This window comes from Corapipo altera, unplaced genomic scaffold (genome assembly GCF_003945725.1).
Source record: "Corapipo altera isolate COAL_440 unplaced genomic scaffold, ASM394572v1 49, whole genome shotgun sequence".
Classification (NCBI taxonomy): domain Eukaryota; kingdom Metazoa; phylum Chordata; class Aves; order Passeriformes; family Pipridae; genus Corapipo; species Corapipo altera.
In genome coordinates this window covers 14508096-14527338 of record NW_020884879.1, presented here as the reverse complement: position 1 = coordinate 14527338, position 19243 = coordinate 14508096, and the positions used below count along the sequence as shown (strand labels likewise).

Genomic DNA, 19243 nt, shown 5'->3' with positions numbered 1-19243 from the left:
TAAAACAGGGAAGCATAAAAGTGAACTCTGTATTTTATACCATAAATTTCCAAAAAGCACAAACTAATCCACTGCAATTCTGCCATTAGAGAGACACCCATATTTATGTTGGCACAAAGGCCAAAGCCCCTGGAATCCAGTGAAAAGATTTGTTCCTGATACCCAACCACTCTCAGTCAGTCAAATGACTATTTTTCTTGCTCTCAAAAGCCAGGTCACCAAACTTCATGTTGTTATTCCTCCTGTAGCCATTTAAAATTGAGTCATTTTCAAAGATTGATCTGGTGACTCTAAACAAAAAAGGAATGTTTAAACCCACTGTAATCACAAATAAGTGATAGATCATCCATACTGCAACACATTCAGGAAATTATTTTTAGTTACATGTGCATTTACCTTAATTCAATTGTTCTCTATTTCACCAAGTAGCTGATTATAGGGTTAAGGAGGGTTAAGCTTCTCCTCTACCTTTATTTGACTACAAAACAGTTCATCCAAGCCGGTTACACAGATGTGGAGTTTCAAACTGATTTCTCTTTTCCTTTGGCAAGCCACTGTTAAAAGCTTTATTACAACAAGGCACAGTTCCTATTTTCCACAATTTTATACTGGCATGACATTAAGAGTGTTCTTCACCCATTGCCACACACTAAAATTGAGATATGAAGGTTAACTGAGCTCTTCTCCATCCACTAAAACTGTCAATAGGCACCACTTCCAGTAAGTATTTCACTCAGCTTATACTTTACGAAGCACTTGTGTCAATCTTTAGCCACTTCAGGTCCAGTGTCAGGAAGTGAGCACAAGTCGCTGTGTTTATCTGTCTTCCTGCTCATCACAGAAAAACAAGTAAAGCTTTAAAATGGATTAGGTGTTCCCTGATTAACATCATTCACTGTCTTTCTCCTCTTGTAAACAGACATTTGTCACAAAGGTTCCTGGCATGCCTGCACTCATTCTCACAATATAGGCTGTATTCCTCTTATCCCTTCCATTTTTCACTCTTAGTGTCAGAGTTTTAAATGACAGTACAGGAGCAGTATGGATTAAAAGTTGTAGCCTTGGAAGACTGAGCTCTATTTCAGATCTAAAGTTGAAATATCTCTGAAAAACAAAAGGAGGAAATGTCAACCAGATTAATTCAAGGAAGGGTTTATTCCTCTTACTGTGGAGAAGAAGAATAAATCATCCAAGGAGCCGAAACTGTAATGTTCGCATTTCTTTCTTTAAGCTGCCTGGAAGATCACTGGCTGTGATTATTTTTTTCCCTGAGGCATCTCCTCTGATATGTGCCTGGGTCACCAACACTAAGCTGAACTGACAAACTTGGAAGAAATGCATTTTCAGTTTGTCACTAAGCTCCAGTGGATCAGAGCTTGCTTTCAATTTCTATTTGCCTTGAGCGTATCAGCTCTTGAGAGCTACTTATATGTGAACTGTAAGTCTGGCTACAGTTCACATATAGTAGTTCACATACAGTGTAGTTAGGAACACAGCTGTAGTTTTAGTAGCAGGTAAAACCACAAATGCTGTGGTAACTACATCAAGTAATAACAGAGAGAAAACAGTAGAAATATATTTTTATCCACAGCTTCAAAAGTGGAAACTGCAGTGTCCTGGAGGATGCCAGATACCAGTGAATTTAATAGACACTGTCAGTTGAGAAGTCTCTACCTCTGGTTATAGCTTTTCCTGTAACTAAGAACAAGGAGCTCCTGCCCTCATCTTTGACAACAGGCAGAAAGAAAAAAGAACTTTAGAAAACCATGTAGCAAAATAAGTCCCCTCAAATCATACTTGGGCACTAGTGACAGAGCGTGTAGATTATGCAAGACAGGTTAACGCTGAGACCGCTGTTGTCTAGAAACAGCTAAAACTTTTGAGCTGCTACAGTATCTAGGCCTGGAACAAGGGAAGGGACAAAGTTAGAGGAGAACAGAAGCTCCTGGTCCTCTTGGCACAGTTTCAAGCTTATCAACAGCTACTCTGTCCGCTCTCCCAATGGAGGCTGTCAAAACGCAAGCAGTATTTTCTCCATTTCCAGCAGGATGCCACAACAACATTAAATTTCAGGCTGACCCTTGCCTCTGCTGAAGCAAGAGCATGGCAATAACAGAATCCTGACACCAAAAGAACACATACAAACCTACTACTCCCAAAAATGAATGCCTTACAATAAAACTTTTTCTGCAGCCTCAAAATAACTGCATGCAACAGGAAAATATTATGTACTTTAGTGATATGTGGCAACCTCTTTTTACTCCTTTCTAAATAATTTTGGCTCAAGCTGTATTTAAAAAGGTTTTTGAAGTTTAATCAGAGTATTTTATTCCGCACTGAAACCTTTTCTTTTTTTTTTTTCAATGGTAATGGCCTGAAGATGATACCATTGCATAACCAAAGACCCTTGTTACGGGTGCGTATGCTTCAAACTCTGCCCAGAATTTTCAAAACTAGATTAGGAAGCTGTGTACTCACCTGCTGCCTCTCTGGTTGCAGACAAAATGCCTTAAATGCCTCTAAGGCCAGTGCAAATCAGCTATCATACTCTGCTGTGAGTAACACAAGGGAAGCAGAGACAAGAATAGTAAAAAAACCCAAAAGACTGTCTCCCTACAAGCACACTTAGAGGAATTACCGGGATCCATAATCACCCATTGGATCAGAACAGGAATTTCTCTATACACTAATTATTTGCCTAGAAAGACTTACTCTGGGACTGAGCCACCAGTAAAACCAACTGCTGAAAACCCCACCTGATTCCAGTTACAGAAGGAACCTGCATATAAAGAAACAGAAATCAAGATACAGGAGACAGTCCTATTATTCACTATAAACACCACCCTATTTCCTCTAACTTAGGAGAAAGTATCAACTTTGGCACACTTTTCATCACTTCCTCAGTCTTCTCCACAAATATCCTCGTAATAAATAGCTCAACATATCACTGGACCTTACACAATCTTGGAGAAAACCCAGAAAGTCAACTTTTTCTCAACCTGTGTATGAAGAAATAGTGTCCCACTCTCGTTACCAGACAGGCAGCTGACAGAAAGGGAACAGGAGACAACGTATTTAGAATCCAATGCAACAGAAATACAGGATGAGGAGATCCAGGGACTGGATCAGACACTTTAGAAAAAGCCAATAGCAAAATACAGGTTGCTAATCTGTAAAGAGAGAGAGATGGCCAGAAGCAGTTGAATAACTGGGTTCTAGAGAAAACAGGTTTCATTCAAAAAGGCCATCTTTTTAAATATTACATACATTTGATTTTTAATACAGGGACACTAAACACCTCTGGAAATATTCCACCCGAAGAAAAAAAGAGACCACTAACCAAAATACTCTAATCAATCCTTGGCTTATCTCCACATTCCCTTCTAACTACCATTTCAGAGGAGAATTGAGAATTCAGCCATTGGTATAAAAAAAAAAAAAGCCTGCTCCCTGTTTACACATCCACCCACTACCTAGCAGCTTTAAAAATTTCTAGTAGCACCACTGTGGAAAGCAAACCACTACTCTGCAGCAATACGGGCAAAGTCCAATTCAACTGAATCTTTCTACTTCGAGAAAAAGACAGCAGGTAAAGTGAAAACTCCATCAAGGGAAAGAAATAAGTAATTACTCTCTTTTTGTCTCTATCAAATTTACTTTGGAGAAGTCCGGCAAGCATTACCTTCCCACAATTCTACTGCACACAAGAACACCCCTTCTGCCCCACCTCTCAAAAGAAGCTCCAGTAAATTAACTGACATATAACAAGATTTGTGCCTTGGACTATTTGCATTTACGTTTATTACATGACAGAACACAGGTTCTCTGCTGTGGCAAGAAAACCCTGAATAATAAAAATGGCTCTTAAGAACAAATACTGCCAATAAGAGGCAGTTGTCTTTTAATCCTGAACACAGGTCCATAATAATTTCAACTTCAGCCTGCGTCCACAGTATCCAGAAGAGTCGCCATGTGCCTCTGACGGTACGACTTAAACGACAGGGCACATAAAAAAGTCCAGTCTGCATTACACTTGCTACCTGCACATTTCTTGGCGTGCTTCCTCAGCCTTCCTACACACTAGGTCCAATTAAAGTTTAAATGTAGATGCCTAAGGATAGCACAGCTCAAAGGCCGTAGCAACAGCACTCTGAGCTACTTTCAAGAGGTCTTAAGGATAGCTGACAGCAGCCACCTGCAACACAGTCAGTTCTACATAAGAGGGCAGTCAGACTTCAGTAAACACAAAGCAAATAATCCCAGCCTCATTTTACCCCTCTTGATGAAAATTAAATGAGAGTACACCACATTTCAATTCCAGATATACTGGACATGTTTTTACATGACCTTCAACAAAAGTCACCAACTGCTCTCTCTCTGTTTCACTACATAAACACAGGAGAATTCCAATCTATTTAAGACTGATGTTATTGCTAACGCATTGAACATTGGAGAGAGTTACTGGGGCTTATGTTCTATACTTGGCAAAAGGGTAAAATACATACAACAGAATATACTGGATAATAACATAATGAAATATGAAAATCCAAGCTAGAGTTTGCAATCTAGAAAATACACTTTTGAAGTCTGTGCTTTACAGAATTCATGGCTGCCTAGAACCTGTTGGAATGAAAAGGTAACAACTTAAATATTGGAATATAAAAGGCAATTAAGAGAAAGAGTCTTTAGCAACATACAAACTGCACATCCAGTTCACCACCAGTTATTCATCATGTTACATCAGTGGGACTACTACTCGTATTTTATGTCCATTATTCAAGGACAGTTTAGAGATTACTGCAGGTAAGAACATACATTGACCTCTCACATATTTCTGTGCTGCACAGAGAATGAGAAGGTTCAATTCTACAAGGATTCAGAGATCAGTTGTTTATGCAAATATAACAATCTGGTGCAACAATGTCAGATGTGGTGAGGCTGTAATTTACATCACAGGTGGGAATTCAGGCTAGAAAGCAATTTAAACACATTATGTTGTTATTATTATTATGTTACATTATCATGTAACCACTAGGTGCCTGTGTCTTCAGGTTTAAGATTGTCGAGGTTGTTAAAACAACCAGTATTTTTCACTGACATGGGCAAGTCAATCATGCTGCATTTCTGATCTCAAGGACAATCTCAAAGTATCTTTTAAGAAACAGCTCAATTTTCTAACTTTAAGCTATTAGAAATACCATGCACGGAGACTATCTTAACAACAGTAAACTTTCCAAAATGCTTTCCAAAAGCTAGTAATAATTTTTCCTGAAATCTAAAGTATCTTAAAGCCTTCAGGAGAATACTCCTCCAAGTGCAGCTTCTGTTTTTACCATTAGCTCCTATTATAGTCATTGAAGAGATTGATGTGCAGGTGAAGACCAGAACAAAACAAAACAAAAAAATCAGAACTATATTTAAACACTGAGACTGAAACAACACTAACATTAAAAGACTCCAAAATAGAGTAACAGCAACCTTTAAAAATACAGATTCATTCTGTGTGTGTTTATAAAAACTCTTAAAATGTCTGAAAGCAGTTGTAAAAAACCCCAAAAACTTAGCTACAAGAATACTGCAGCAAGGGATATTCACAGAAATCTTCAGTGCCAAATAAAAAGGAAGAACCGTTAAGGGCATTCAGGTGACACTGCTGTGTTGAGATGAAATGCAGTACCAGCACGACAACGCATCCTAAGTTGACAGGGCAGTAAGAAAGGTACCATTCCATCCTGCAAAACTACTGCGCGTCCAGAAGCAACAGAGTTACACCTTTATGAGCCGCAAGAGGAGGAAAACTCACAGAAGGGCTGGGGGGAAAAGAAAAAAAAAAAGGATAAGCTGTCAAAACAGCTTTAGCCATAATACTTTACAACTGACTTTTAATTAACCTCCACAAAATGAAATTCCTCAAGGGTACCTGAATCCCGACAAGACACCGCTGCCTAAAAAGCTTCAGTTTCCCAGGACCAGACCTCAGTGCTGCTCTCCCGAAAAATCAGCATGTCCTGGCTGCAAACCACTCGGGGAAGGACGAACGAGACGGCGTAGAGGCCGCCCCGGGCCGTTCCTCGGCCCGGGTACCACAGACCCGTACCTTCCTCCTCACCACCACCATCACCACCTCCTCCTCCTTCTCCTCCTCACCGGCTCCGCTGCTCCTCGTGGACCTCGGGAACGAAACCAACCCGCTCTCACCTTCACCCCAACAACAATTTCTCGGCTCCCCGACTTCTAGGAAGTTCAAACGCTTCTCATATTGCCGGTCCAGTGCCGGCCGGCGCTGCCCCGCGCGGCCATCTCCCGTCCCCGGAGCCCCGCAAGATAACGCGCAGGGGGGCTCGGTGGCGAGGGGAAGGGAAAAGCAGCTCCGCCCGGGCGCAGAGGCTGCGGCCGCCCTCCTCCCTACCGCCCTCTTTCCCTCCCTCCTTCCTTCCTTCCTTCCCTGCCTGCCTGTCTCCCTCCTTCCTTCCCTGCCTCCCTCCCTCTCGCCCCGGCTCCCGCCCCTCCCGCGCCCCTCCGCCCCCGCGGCGCCAGGCTGCCCGCCCGCCCGCGCAACCCTCCGCGGAGCCCAGACCCCGGCTTGCCCCGGGCTGTAGGACGGGGCCAGGAGGCGAGGTCCTCTCCCCTACTCCAGCCCTTTCTATATTTAAAAAAAAAAACCCAAAAAACCAAAACCTTTGCAAATAGATATATTTTTCTTTTTTTAAGGGCAAGTTTCCACTTTCCCCAGTCCCTAGGTTTCAGTCCCTCCTCTTCCCCACCAGTCCCTGGGGGATGCTCCTGCTTCTGCTGGGCGGCTCCCCCCAGAAACTCTAGAAAATCAGCAGCACTCCTGTAAAAATAACCTAAAAACATCGCTGCGCACACGAAGGGTTTCAGTCTAACTCTTCAACGTGTTCAGGGGTGCCCACGATACACCGGCAAGGCCGTCATTAAACCAGCCAGCCTCTGGAAGGACAGCTTTCCTGCTTCTGTATGTGCAGAAGGAATGACACAGGAAAAATGAGAGAGGTATGTGTAATATCTAGCACTATTTAGGGAACTATTTCTGCACCCTCTGAAATTTCGGATAAGTTTCAATGCCCCAGTTAAAATTCAACTGGACCTCTTAAAATAAAGTGTAACTTGGTAAGTTTTTCCTGAGCAAATTGAGGCCATAAAACAATTATAAAAATACAAATTCCAGGAAAAAAAAGATCCTTCAATGGCACTATCACTCACGCTTTATTCTGTTAACTACATCTAGAAGTGTGGGACAGACAGGAGTTAGTGTGGATTCGGTTTAACAGAACAGACCACCACACCCATTAAGTTAAAACCTCATGTTTACTGAGGATCTGCTATGCTTTCAAACATTCAGACAGGGCTTCAGAGGCAGGGAATATCTAATACAAATGGTAACACTCAGGATGAGTTAAAAGCCTGTGCCATTTTAGCTTCCTCCCTATAAATACCTGAAATGTTTCTCGGGATTTCAACTGCCATGTAAAGAGTGAGCAAGTATGAAAACACCGCAGCCCATTTCACTGTCTTAACTGATGTAACACCTGGGTGCCTCCAGAACCCCACAGGTTTTCATCAGGAATTGTTCTATTGATTATGGAGAAGCCTCATGTTCTACAAGCCTGTCTTCACAGGACTTGTATTTGGGCCTGACGGGTCATGACAATGCTCATTTTAACAGTCGCAGGTATTGGCAAGTATCTGGCAAGGAGTGATTCCGAAGATCCTGTTTCTGAGCACTCCTGCTGCATAAGTTTTCCTGCATAATACTACACTCATGTGTCAGGCACTGACAGTCATCCAAGCACTCTCCAAAAACAAATCAGAGAAGCAGTCTGGCAGTTTTTAAAATACGTCAGTGTTTGGATTAGTGTGTTGTAACTGTGTACGCACAAGTTACAAATCAACTGGATCACAAGCCTCCATTTCAGTAGAGTATGCACAGGAAGACATGAGGAATTTTCTCATTCTACCCTCCCCTTTCCTGATTTTTGAGTTTTGTATTTTCACCTGTATTTTTGGGTAGGCACTGCTAAACCTGAGGCTCTACATTGTAGCAACAGCCTTCTCTTGCTTGTTCAGATCTGGCAAGGTATTTGCCTTACATTCATAGAGAGGTTTGAAAGAAGCTTTGTTAGCACTTCTCACGGTGAACCCCAGAGCAGAATGCTTCTGAACTTCAGTCAGAATAACTCATCGGCAAATAATTTAATCAGGTAATCTGTACTCAAGAGCTATTTTATGTTGCAGTTGTTTAGCAGTGTTCGGCTTCTGTCTGCTTGATAGCTTTTGGTTAATCATTCACTTGTCAGTAGATCAGTTGAATGGAGCTACTGGACTGATTTACAGTGAGTGGAAAGACCTCAACCCAGGAAAGCTAAGAAGATGACCCTGGCCTAGAGATAATTTAACTTTGTCTACCTGGCCACATGGTCTAAGCCCTAAACCTTTGACTAAAGAGCGGCTATTTGCCCTTCCTCACAGTTAAAATCTCCCTGAAGACTGAGCTGTCAAGCGGTTCATTTTATGCAGTTCCTCTCACTATTCTGGAGTAAGGAACTAGTGATCAGGAATGTGGTCCTTACATTGTAATTTCCCTGAATAAAATCTGCAGCATGTTCATCTATCTTGTGTCATCCTATGCAAAACACTGCTAAGGTCCTAAAATTTAAATAAATCCTAATTTACAGGTTTACTTGATGAGCTTTTATAGGCTAATATTCTAATGTCAAGGTGGATACCTGGTGGTTAACTGCATAGCACAAGAGAAATGCATGGAACTCAACTTGCCTTTTAGTAAAGTTAAAGGTCAGCATTCACTCTGACATTTTTGTCCCCAGGAACTCCCTTACATTCCCCATTTACATTTCCTGGGCAAGTAATACACACAGAGAATCTCATTTCCACTGTTTTGCAGTACTTTGCTTCTAAAGAATGTTACAAATCCACGTACTGCGCTGTCATCCCAAGTATTTTAAGTCTTTGCTGAGGAATATCAGTGACTGGGTGGTGGGGGCAGAAAAGACAAAAAAAGGGAAGAGAAATTAAGGACCCGTCTCAATCCACTGCAAGAGGTCACAGAAATGCACAGTACCTTTAACATGTTTCTCCAAGCCCAGCATGAGTGGGTAACAACTATCTGAACTATTCAGTTCTATTTTTACTGAAAATGTCCTTAAATCAGTATGAAAGCCTTGTCCCTGACCAAAGATCAAAAGTCTAGTTTTATAACATCAAGAGAACTATACAGACAAAAATAGAGCATAAAAAATTTGTAAAACAATGAAAAGCAAGAATGCAGATAACTTGCTTAAATGTAGCCAGTACCTTTACTAGTGAACACTGTTCCATATGTATATACTGGGAAATTTTAGTATATATTCAAATATTCACACAAAAAGCACAGTCCAAGCCACTCGACAAGCGTAGTCCAATAGTTGTAGTTACTGCTAAAACACAGTGGGTCACTGGGTAACAAAATCAGCTAACAGAGTAACACTATCAGCTTCAACCACCACCACCACCGCTTTCCGTTTCAGTTCCTACATCTGCAAAGGAGTATCTTAGCCTATCACTGTCCTACTCCTCACACTCAAGGAGAACACAACCTCCTTGCCCCAGAACAGTCCGTTAATTAGTCATCAGGTTTGCACACTAAGATGAGATGATGTTTGGAATTCATAAACTCTTCTGTGGCAGTATCCCACCAATTGGCAACTCAAGTTAAATAAAATGCTTGTCTGTTTAGAACCCTCCAAAAGGCATTAATGTGACACAGTAATTCATGCAAAGTGATCTTTTAAATAATTATTGTTAGCCTTTAGACTATCAAGCCCTGAACTTAGACTGCACTCAGGAAACAACTGATGGCCACTGTAGTTAACTTTGCATGTGCCCATTGTTTTAATCAAAGAACCCAATTCCCAATGCAGGGTGTATGCACCTACACAGCATTGAGCAGTCTGAGGATATCACTCTTTGGAAAGCCTCGGGCTGCAATGGATGGGCCTCACAATGATGCAAGTAGAGCAACTCTGGGCAAATATTGTCTAACACCTGGGATTCTGGCAGCCACAAAGATCTCATAAAAGGTATGAAGACAGATACGCATCTGCCCTGTTCTATCAATTACTCTCACTTTCCAGCCTCCTGTTTGGAGGCTAATTAATCCATATTCATACCCCACTGTCTGCTTAGGAACAGGGTGATGAAGGGGCTTGGCAATGGACCAGTTTGGGACCAGGCATTCAGCACTGCGAAGTGTGATACCCAGAAGTTGTGTACTGGAGAAAACAGTCTTCTGTTAGACAAAGCCTGAGAGTTAAAACTGTGGAAGAAATGCCAGATGGACAAGATTTAAAGCTCACAGTGCATGTGCAAGCAACAGTATCACCAGGTAACTGTTCTTCACCAAAGCTGGTTTTGTAACACTTAATGCTTGTATGCATATTAATAGCTTTCATTTAACTCATTTTCATAGTTGTGTGCCTGGGCTCATTAGAGAAGTCTGAGTAATGGCTCCGTTTTACATGAGCTGTGCAGGGGAAATGTTTTTTTTTTTTTTCCCTACTTTCTTTTTGTACACTATATCAACTACAGAATGACTTCAGATTACAGTCTTTCAGTTTGAAGGAATGAAATGAATAATTAAAAGACTGATTCATTGCAAACATGTATTTCAACCCCTTCTCCCAAACAAACTAACCAACCCACCTGAAACTACCACAAGCCACTTAAACAAGTACAACTGTAAGATTTAATATTATATGCTCCTGATGAAATGTAAGAACTTGACACGTAAAAGGAAGCTTCATTCATAGTGACATTCATAGTGAATTGCCAGTTTCCAGCACTCCAAACACAAAGAACATGATCCACATATTACAAGAAGAATGTCCAGGAGCACAGAAGCTAATGAAGATCAAAACCAGGATCTGCAACAACACTACATGGACTCTCACTTAGCATAGCAAACACCACAAATCAAAATGATGGAAAACTATAGAAAAACCATAATAAGCTGCATCATTTCACAAATATCACAAGAGTATATATAACATGAACCAGAAAAATGACAGCAGCACCACATCAAAGAAATTCTTCACAGAAGCTAAGAAGAAAACTGGTCTAAATCAATTGAAGCATATACTAAAGAGGAATCCTAGTACACAAGCATGATGAAATTTCAATGTAAAAAAAGCAGTGTCAGGCAGTGAAATACCATATCTGCAATTTCAATACAAGCATCTCTGTCTTCCTCACTTCATCCTCTTCAATTTCATTGTTTCCCTCATGTGCACACTAAAATGTATTATTGTTGCCATACACGGAGTGCTTTTTTCAGGTAGGGCACGTTGAACAATGTATTTCTGTTATAAAGCAAACCACTTAAGATTAGTTTCTAAAAATTACATGGCATGCAAGGCATTTAAATTGAATGGTGAATTCAGTGCACATGAACTGTCTGACCCAAACCCTGTTGTTTACATCCTGTTCACTTATCACTGCAATAGCTGGCAGGGTTCCAACAGGAGACGTCATCCAACCACAGCTATGTCCATAGGAGAAGCACCACTCATGGAGGGCATGTGGCCCATATCTCTTTTTGCCCTGCACTTACTCTCACTCACTGCAAGTGTGCTGGAGCAGGTACCAAGTGAAACTTCCACAAGCTAGTTTAGCTACCAGAAACAGAACAACAGTATAAATGCAAACTCACAATAGCCTAGTTTACCTTAGTTATCAGTTGTCTTGGAGATTTACAGTGTGGATACTGCCTCAAGACACCTCCACTTGTTTACATGGAGGCACAAAGATTTACATGGGTTCCGAGAATACAAGGAAAAAAAGTACATTGGACCTGACTTACCACCAAGTCCTCCAAGGGTGGATACCCATATAACAAAAAGACAAAGATAACTGGCTGCTTTATCGGCATATAGCAACAGAAGTGCTTGACATGCCAAATACACAGCTTGCTGGTATATGCTGTCATGTTCTGGGACTAGTTTCAGCAGACTGGCATAAAACACTAATAAACTGTTAAACACTGTGAACCTGAGGTTAGACACTACAGCTCATAAAGTATAAATTGATTAAAAAATTCCCAACTGATAGTACTGTACAACCTGCATTTTGCTCTTAATAAAGACTTTTGGGAATTCTGTTTATAAGTACAGTTCTATAAAATAGAAGTCTCTGAGTTTCCAGATCTGAGCATTTTGTGCAGGACGGTATACCAAAGCTAAGCTAAGTATAAAAGACAAAAAGCTCTCTATGTGGTAATTCTGTATGGATGTTTCTTATTTCAGCCTCCTGAATCCCAGCTACAGCACGTTCTACCAGAATTGCAAATACAGGCTGGGGTGAACAAACATGCTTTGGTAAACAAGTTCTCTGGCACACAATGTTATGTAGGTGGGGTCTACCCAGAATGTCAAGAGTTCTTCCTCAAATTGTAGAGATGAGCACGAACACAAGGACCATGTTTGCATTTTCAAGCTCTTTACTGGTATTCTATCCAATGAAACTGAACAAGGGCTTTGATTTGGGGTGTGTATGCCCCTTCACAAAAGGCTCGCAGCCTTTTTCCAAAATATAAGCATTTTAAAGGCAGCCTAAGATCTACAGAATAGACCAGATTTGGTTTTGCTATTCTATTAATACTTCTAAAAACTGTTTGCAGCAAAAGACACGCGCATTTCACTAAAGTACTGTTATGCACCAACTCAGAGTAGAAGAAAAAGGTAACAACAATTAAAAAAACAACTACCGAAGCAAGAAGCTGTATCTTATAATCCAAAAAAGACACAGATTTAAGAAAAATGTTCTAAGAGTTTATTATTTGCTGTCCTTACTTTGTTTACTTGTTTATCTAGTAATTTCCTCACATTTGCCAGATGCCCAACCTATTCTTGATCCACAAAGGAGATGTATTTCCATCTACCAACTAGAGTCTGTTTTTTGTTCTCCAAGAACAGATACTCTAATTTTCAGTCCTGGGAGCTTGAAGGGTGCATGTGAGTCTGAACTATTAAGTGAGTTTTAGCAATAGATTTATATACAGGTACATCAGTGACAGATTTACATAAAGATACATCCAATCCTCTTATACCAAGTAAAACCAATACAAGAAGAAGAAGCAGGGACAGAGCACAGATGATCAACTTCTGGACTCTACTAATTTTTTCTTTAACTTGTTTTTCTTTTTATAACATGGCAATCTATCAGAAGCCAGTCAATGGAATATTGAAAATCCAAGTATGAAGCATAAGCAACAATTAAATAAATCTCTCTAATCTCGATATTAGCTCAAGACCAATGTTCCATTATGCAGTTTAAAAAAGGAATAAGGCAGTATTTCATCTTTCAGGTCAGCAATTTTTTGATATTAGCTGGTGTTGAGTGGTAAGGACCACATGGAACAAGGAAAGATATTGTAGGTTACAGCATGGAACATGAACACTAAGTAGAAGAAGTTATCACAAAATTGTATCTATTGACATTTAGCTTTGATGTACCTACAGCCATTTTAAAAAGGACAATAAGAACCAGATTATTTAAAAGACATAGTATTTTCTTAGAGTCATCGTTCAAATTACTCAAATGTTTTTATGAAAATGTTCCTGCACACAATCCAAGCTACTCTTGAATCTATCAAGAGTAAATCTTATTCCATCTACAGTTTTCTCCAACAAATTATTTTTTGTAGATGACAGCACAGTTTTATGCTTGCACAAGAACACAAAGGAGCAAAATGTCAACATTTTTAATTACATGCCAATCTTTGTGTCAGCCTGGTTCATGAAATGTTTTTTATAAATCTTTGAATTAAACCAAGAAAAAATTTTGTTCTAGAAAGAAGATAAAGATTTTGTAAAGCCATGAGAACTCAAGATGTTGTACACTTCCTGAACTAATGCTCTTGATAAATACGTTGTTACTGCATTGGTAGTAAAATATGGGATCTGTGCAGAATCTGTGCAACCTTCAAGAATCTACCAACAACAACCTCTCTTTGGATGCAACTGTGATGGTGATGAGGATATCCTAACTGAAATATGCACCATGCTAATGGATGCTAAAAGGAGCAGTGTTGGAGGAGGGTACTAATATCTCTCACTCTTAGATTAACTGATGAAAATTTAACTTGAGTCTGAATCAGATACCATGCAAGCACTCAAAAATCTCTCCATGCCACACTAGCTCTGTTTCCCCTCCGGTTTGGGATGAGTCACTTGCAGTTTTCTACATCAAATTGCTTCCGATTCAAATGTACTTTTCATTTATATAGTAAAAGCCCTTCAAAATACCCACTTCAGAAATAATGTTTCATTGTTCACCTTTACATAACTGTGGTTCTCCCAGGCCTACGCTGCTCCTTTTTTCCCCTTTGTTTGTCACCAGTTTATGCCTACCCACACACAGTTGTTTGCAGGCCAGAGCCTTGGGGACACCTGTGCTGCTGCCGCGGTCACCTCCCCTAGGGAGCCTGGGGTGGCAGGCAGATGTCCAGCCAAGGGGTCCTCACCACATACCTCTATTAAAATAAAGTTGGGGTAAGCATGGGTATTTTCATCCTTCACCCATCCACCTCCACTGATTGGTTCAGAAGAGCATCCAAACTCAGAATATATAAGTACTGCTTATTTCTCGCTATTATAAGAATAATGCCTAATTTTGAGAAGAGAAATGCGGAAGTACTGAGGATTCTCTTAAAGTCAGAGCAAGCAAGATGACTCTTTGTACTGCTGACTCTTATCTCCAGCACTCCAGTGTGCATAATTGCTCAATAAAGTTTTTCATATACATTTTATTGCATTCATTGGGAACTGTCCTGGTTTTGGCTGGGATAGAGTTCATTTTCTTCCTAGTAGCTGGTACAGTGCTGTGTTTTGGATTCCTTATGAGAATAATCTTGATAACACAGTGCTGTTTTAGTTGTTGCTAAGCAGTGTTTACCCTAAGTCAAGGGCTCTTCAGGTTCCCATGCTCTGCCAGAGAGCAGGTGCACAAGAAGCTGGGAGGAAGCACAGCCAGGACAGCTGACCCAAACTGGCCAAAGGCATATTCCATACCACAGAACATCATGCTCAGCATATAAACTAGGGGTGTTGGCCAGGAGGGGCTGATCGCTGCTCAGGGATGAGCTGGGCATCAGTCAGTGGATGGTCAGCAATTGTACTGTCCACCACTTCTTTCTCTTGGGTTTTATTCCTGTGTTTCTGTTTTCTCCTTTTTCATTATTATTGTTGTTGTTGCTATTATTATATTTTACTTCAATTCTTAAACTGTTCTTATCTCGACCCATGGGTTTTACCTTTCTCTGATTCTGCACAGTTAAACTAGTACCACATTTTCAAATCCGGTTTACGGGAAGGATGTCTCAAGTCACACAAGTCAGATTACCTTAGCAATTCATGGGATAAAGGAGTGACAACAGAGTTTCCATCAGCTAACAAAAGGACCAGCGGCTGAGGGAGGCAAAAAGAGAACAAAAACAGAACAAACAAAACATCAACATAACACCAAAGAAAAAGACATTTTGGACTTTTCACATAAATGCAAATTTGAAAGCATTAATATCCCTACCATGGTGAACAGGTATAGAGTCAAACTACACCTGTGTGCTTGCTAGATTTGTGGGAGTATGAAAGCAGGAATCTAGTGAGATTTACAAGGGATTATATGAAGGTTTTTTTATTGCATGCCCAGGAAAGTTGAGAACAGAGACTATGACTTCCTGTAGTGTCTGGAGGAGGAGGTAGGAAAACATGCAGAACTTACACTCCTTTATGACTAAAAAAATATAATAATTATTTTGAGATTTTCTTTTGTAAGGAAAAAACCCCACCCAATAAAAAACCCCAAGAATATATGGGGGTAGGGAGGGGACAAATTTACTATGACAGTAAGTAAATTGGATACTAACAAAAACTTATTTCAGAGAATAACTGTCAGTATCTACTGAACATATAAATTGTGGAATTTGTCTTACATTTTAACCAGATCTTTTTCTTTTCCAAGCATGGCAGCACATGTCACAGCTTTAATTCAGAGGATGTGCTGCACTGACTGGCTTCCCACATCAGGGTGGGAGCACACTTTCAGACTTTTTTACTCATCATGGATTTGAAGAAAGTCAATGGTAAGCCTTTAGCATCACTGGAGTCACCAAGGGTGAATGTGCAAAGGTTCAGTTCTCTCTCAGGAGTGGAACACAGTGCGGCAGATTTATTTGTCAAGACAGACACAGAATGTGGAAACATGGTCAAACTGCTAGCAATAAGAAGTACATAGTTATGAGAATAAGCATGGTTCAGTTAATTTTACTGACAAAAAAATTGTTTATAGCTTAAGAGCAAGAAAATCTTGCTACCGTAGACAACACAAAGAAAAGCTGATGAGAGATGACATCCAGAAAGCTATCATGATTAGGACATCAGTCTTCACCAAAAGGGTCAAATGCAAGCAGCAATTAGCACAAATAACAGCAATGACAGGTAAAATTCAAGAGGAAAGGGAGAGAGAATATGAATGGAAATGTGTGCATGTGTGCACAATGGAAAAAACCAAACAAACTAAACCAACAAAAAAACCAGGTAAGGATATTAAAGACCCAGTGAGTCAGTTTAACTTCAAATTGCTTGGGAAAACAGTCCAGAACAGATCAATTAGCAGCACCTGGAAGATAATCTTAAGTAGTAGCCAAAGGAGATTTGTTAAATCACATTGCTAACTTCCTCTGACAGCCTTCCAGACAGGTAGGACAGAAATAACAAATGTCACATCTTCTCTTTAGAAAGGCTTTGAAATCACCTCGAGATATTTTAACAACCAGGTTACAGATGCAGGAAGAATAAATATTAGTTCTGGATGTGAGAAACAAAGGTTAAATATATCACTGTCAGGATGGAGTAGTGATCTGGAAGGATGGAGTGAAATGTAGCAGGTTATGTACAAGATACTGCCCACAGGCAGGAAACACCTAATATAGAAAGACAGGATAGGAAACAAGGCCTCAGACTACAGCAAGTCACAAGAGACAAATGTCATGCTGTTCTAAGAAAGACAAACATCACTACGAGATATAAAATAAAAGTGTTGGAAGTGGAAAGCCTGTCCATAATCTGATGAATTAAAAAAAAAAATCCTTCTACTTGACTCTGTTTGTGTCTGAATGCATATGAAAGATGTGGGCCTACCTCAGAGAGTCTACGAAAGAGAAATGAGAATGCAAACTAATTTAGATTATATGACTTAGGGGGAAGTGGGATGGACAAGCTAGTTGTTAGTAGGGGAGGGGAGTAGGGGGTAATCCACTTAAGCTGTTACATTGGCAGATTGCTTCAAAGAGAAGGGAATTGTCTCTATGGATATGACAAGTCCTAATGAGTTTAAAATGAGCACAGGAAAGGTTCAGGTTAAACAATGGAGGAGGGGAGATAACATTAAAAAAAATATTCGACGGGTAGTGAAGCACTGGAAGAGACTTCATCAGCAAAGAACTTTAAATACAGCTGAAGCAAATACTTCTTCATAAAAGACAGATTACATCTTTGGGGCAGAGACAGTTACATGACTTCTTGAGACTGAGACCTTATGGCTGGGAGCAATATTCGAGGAAAGTGATGCTGGCAAACCAGAAGTAAGAGGAAGGAAAAGAGGTTTGAAAGCATGGAGAGGAGAAGCACTGAGGGAAGTCAAGTGCCAGGCAGGAAACTGAGAAAAAGAAAGATAAAAAATGAGACTGTCATTTGCAGGGAGAGTCATTTCAGGGGTGTGTTAACGCTTTCAAGAGCAACGACTAATGAGGCTGCACCTGAAATCAAGAGAAAAGGCAGGCTCCAGGTGCTTGGATCTGCCCTTGCTGCAGTTTTTGTTCCAACATCTACCTTAGCAAGTAATGCAGTGCAAGAAAAGCATATGCACAGAGAGGAAAACAGTTGCTGCTGAAGACGCAGCATTCAGATGACCCATGCTGGCATAGCAGGATTTGTATGTTCTGCTTGAACCTATCTCAGTGTTGTCCTGTGGGTAGGACACCCGCTCACTGTCAGTGGGTGTTTAAAGCACTCCTGAAGAACATCTTCCAGTCTTGCTTCACCTGAAAGGAATCCAGCTCATGTTCCCTGAGATCACCCAGCAAAGGGAGTGGTGAGGGATGTATTCCAAAAGCAGCTCCTGAACTGAACGAATAACAGAGACTCACCCTAAGCCAAACTAGAGGAATCCAGGGACCAGCAGTGGCATCCATATGGCAGAGAGCAAGGCAGGAGGCATCAGCTGTAGTAGACCAGAACAACACTGCTTTACTCAACTGTTAGACTGATCTAAATGCTATGCAGCAGTAAGCATGACTGGAGTGACAGCGTGAAGTGTCTGGGCACCAGGCACTGACTGGTTCGAGACAACATATTGACCATTTTAAATGACATCTGATGTGACATATGGACATCTTTGGCAGATCTGTAAATAAACTGTAACAAACTATCACAATGTTTTAATATTTCAACTGCATTTGCTTTAAAATAACAATGCTAATAATCTATCTTATTTTTCTTTCTTTTCTTTAAATGAGGACCTATCTCTGCGGACTTTCTGGCTCATAAATTAAAACAGGAGAACCAAAAAAAAAGGGCCAAGCACCCAAGCCATCAATCTTTTCCAGCTGCTGAGTAATAGAGCAGTAACCAAGACAAAGAATGTTCCAGTTTCTCCTTGGCAGTTCCTAATATCAACATATTTTCATTTCATCAACTTTCTTTTCCTAAAGAAGTGTCAAATTGTGCACGTCTGTGTGCGTGCCTGTTTAGATTCTGAGCTGCAAGGCCATCCTCTGTTCCTTATGCTCTGTAGCTTCTGAAATATTCAGTCCCTTCAGATTCCTTGTCAAGGGTGGTTTTGTTTCTTACTCTGTGCACATCACTTATCCAACATGGTTCCCTGAATAATCATCTGGGATTTGACTGGGTGGTTGATGATAAAATTTCTTTCAGGTCACTTCAAGTGATGCTCCTATGTAAAACAGTAAAGTGATTTTTGCACATATTGACAAGTTTGCAGTTTAATTTCTGAGTAAAACCCTGTGTTATGAGAGCCCTCCTTCCACCTCTAGTTAAATTCTTTATAAATAAACACACATTATAGCGTAAAAAAACCTACAAACAACCTGAACTAATACCAACAAATACAATTAAAATGTTTCCACAGAAATTGGAGATACCTTTTAATACAT

At 40.4% G+C, this 19243-nt stretch overlaps 1 protein-coding gene across 3 annotated transcripts in view; it reads right to left on the bottom strand.

The window, feature by feature from the left end:
- Positions 1-19243, bottom strand: part of LOC113944875 (serine/threonine-protein kinase Sgk3) — a 55554-nt gene that overhangs the window by 28364 nt on the left and 7947 nt on the right. The window contains exon 1 of one of the 3 annotated variants that reach the window (XM_027638503.1): positions 6148-6373. The exons of the other annotated variants lie outside the window; for them this stretch is intronic. The gene's annotated coding sequence lies outside the window, so the exon portion shown is untranslated. Of the gene's footprint in view, positions 1-6147; positions 6374-19243 lie in introns of those variants that run through there. 3 annotated transcript variants of the gene reach the window in all.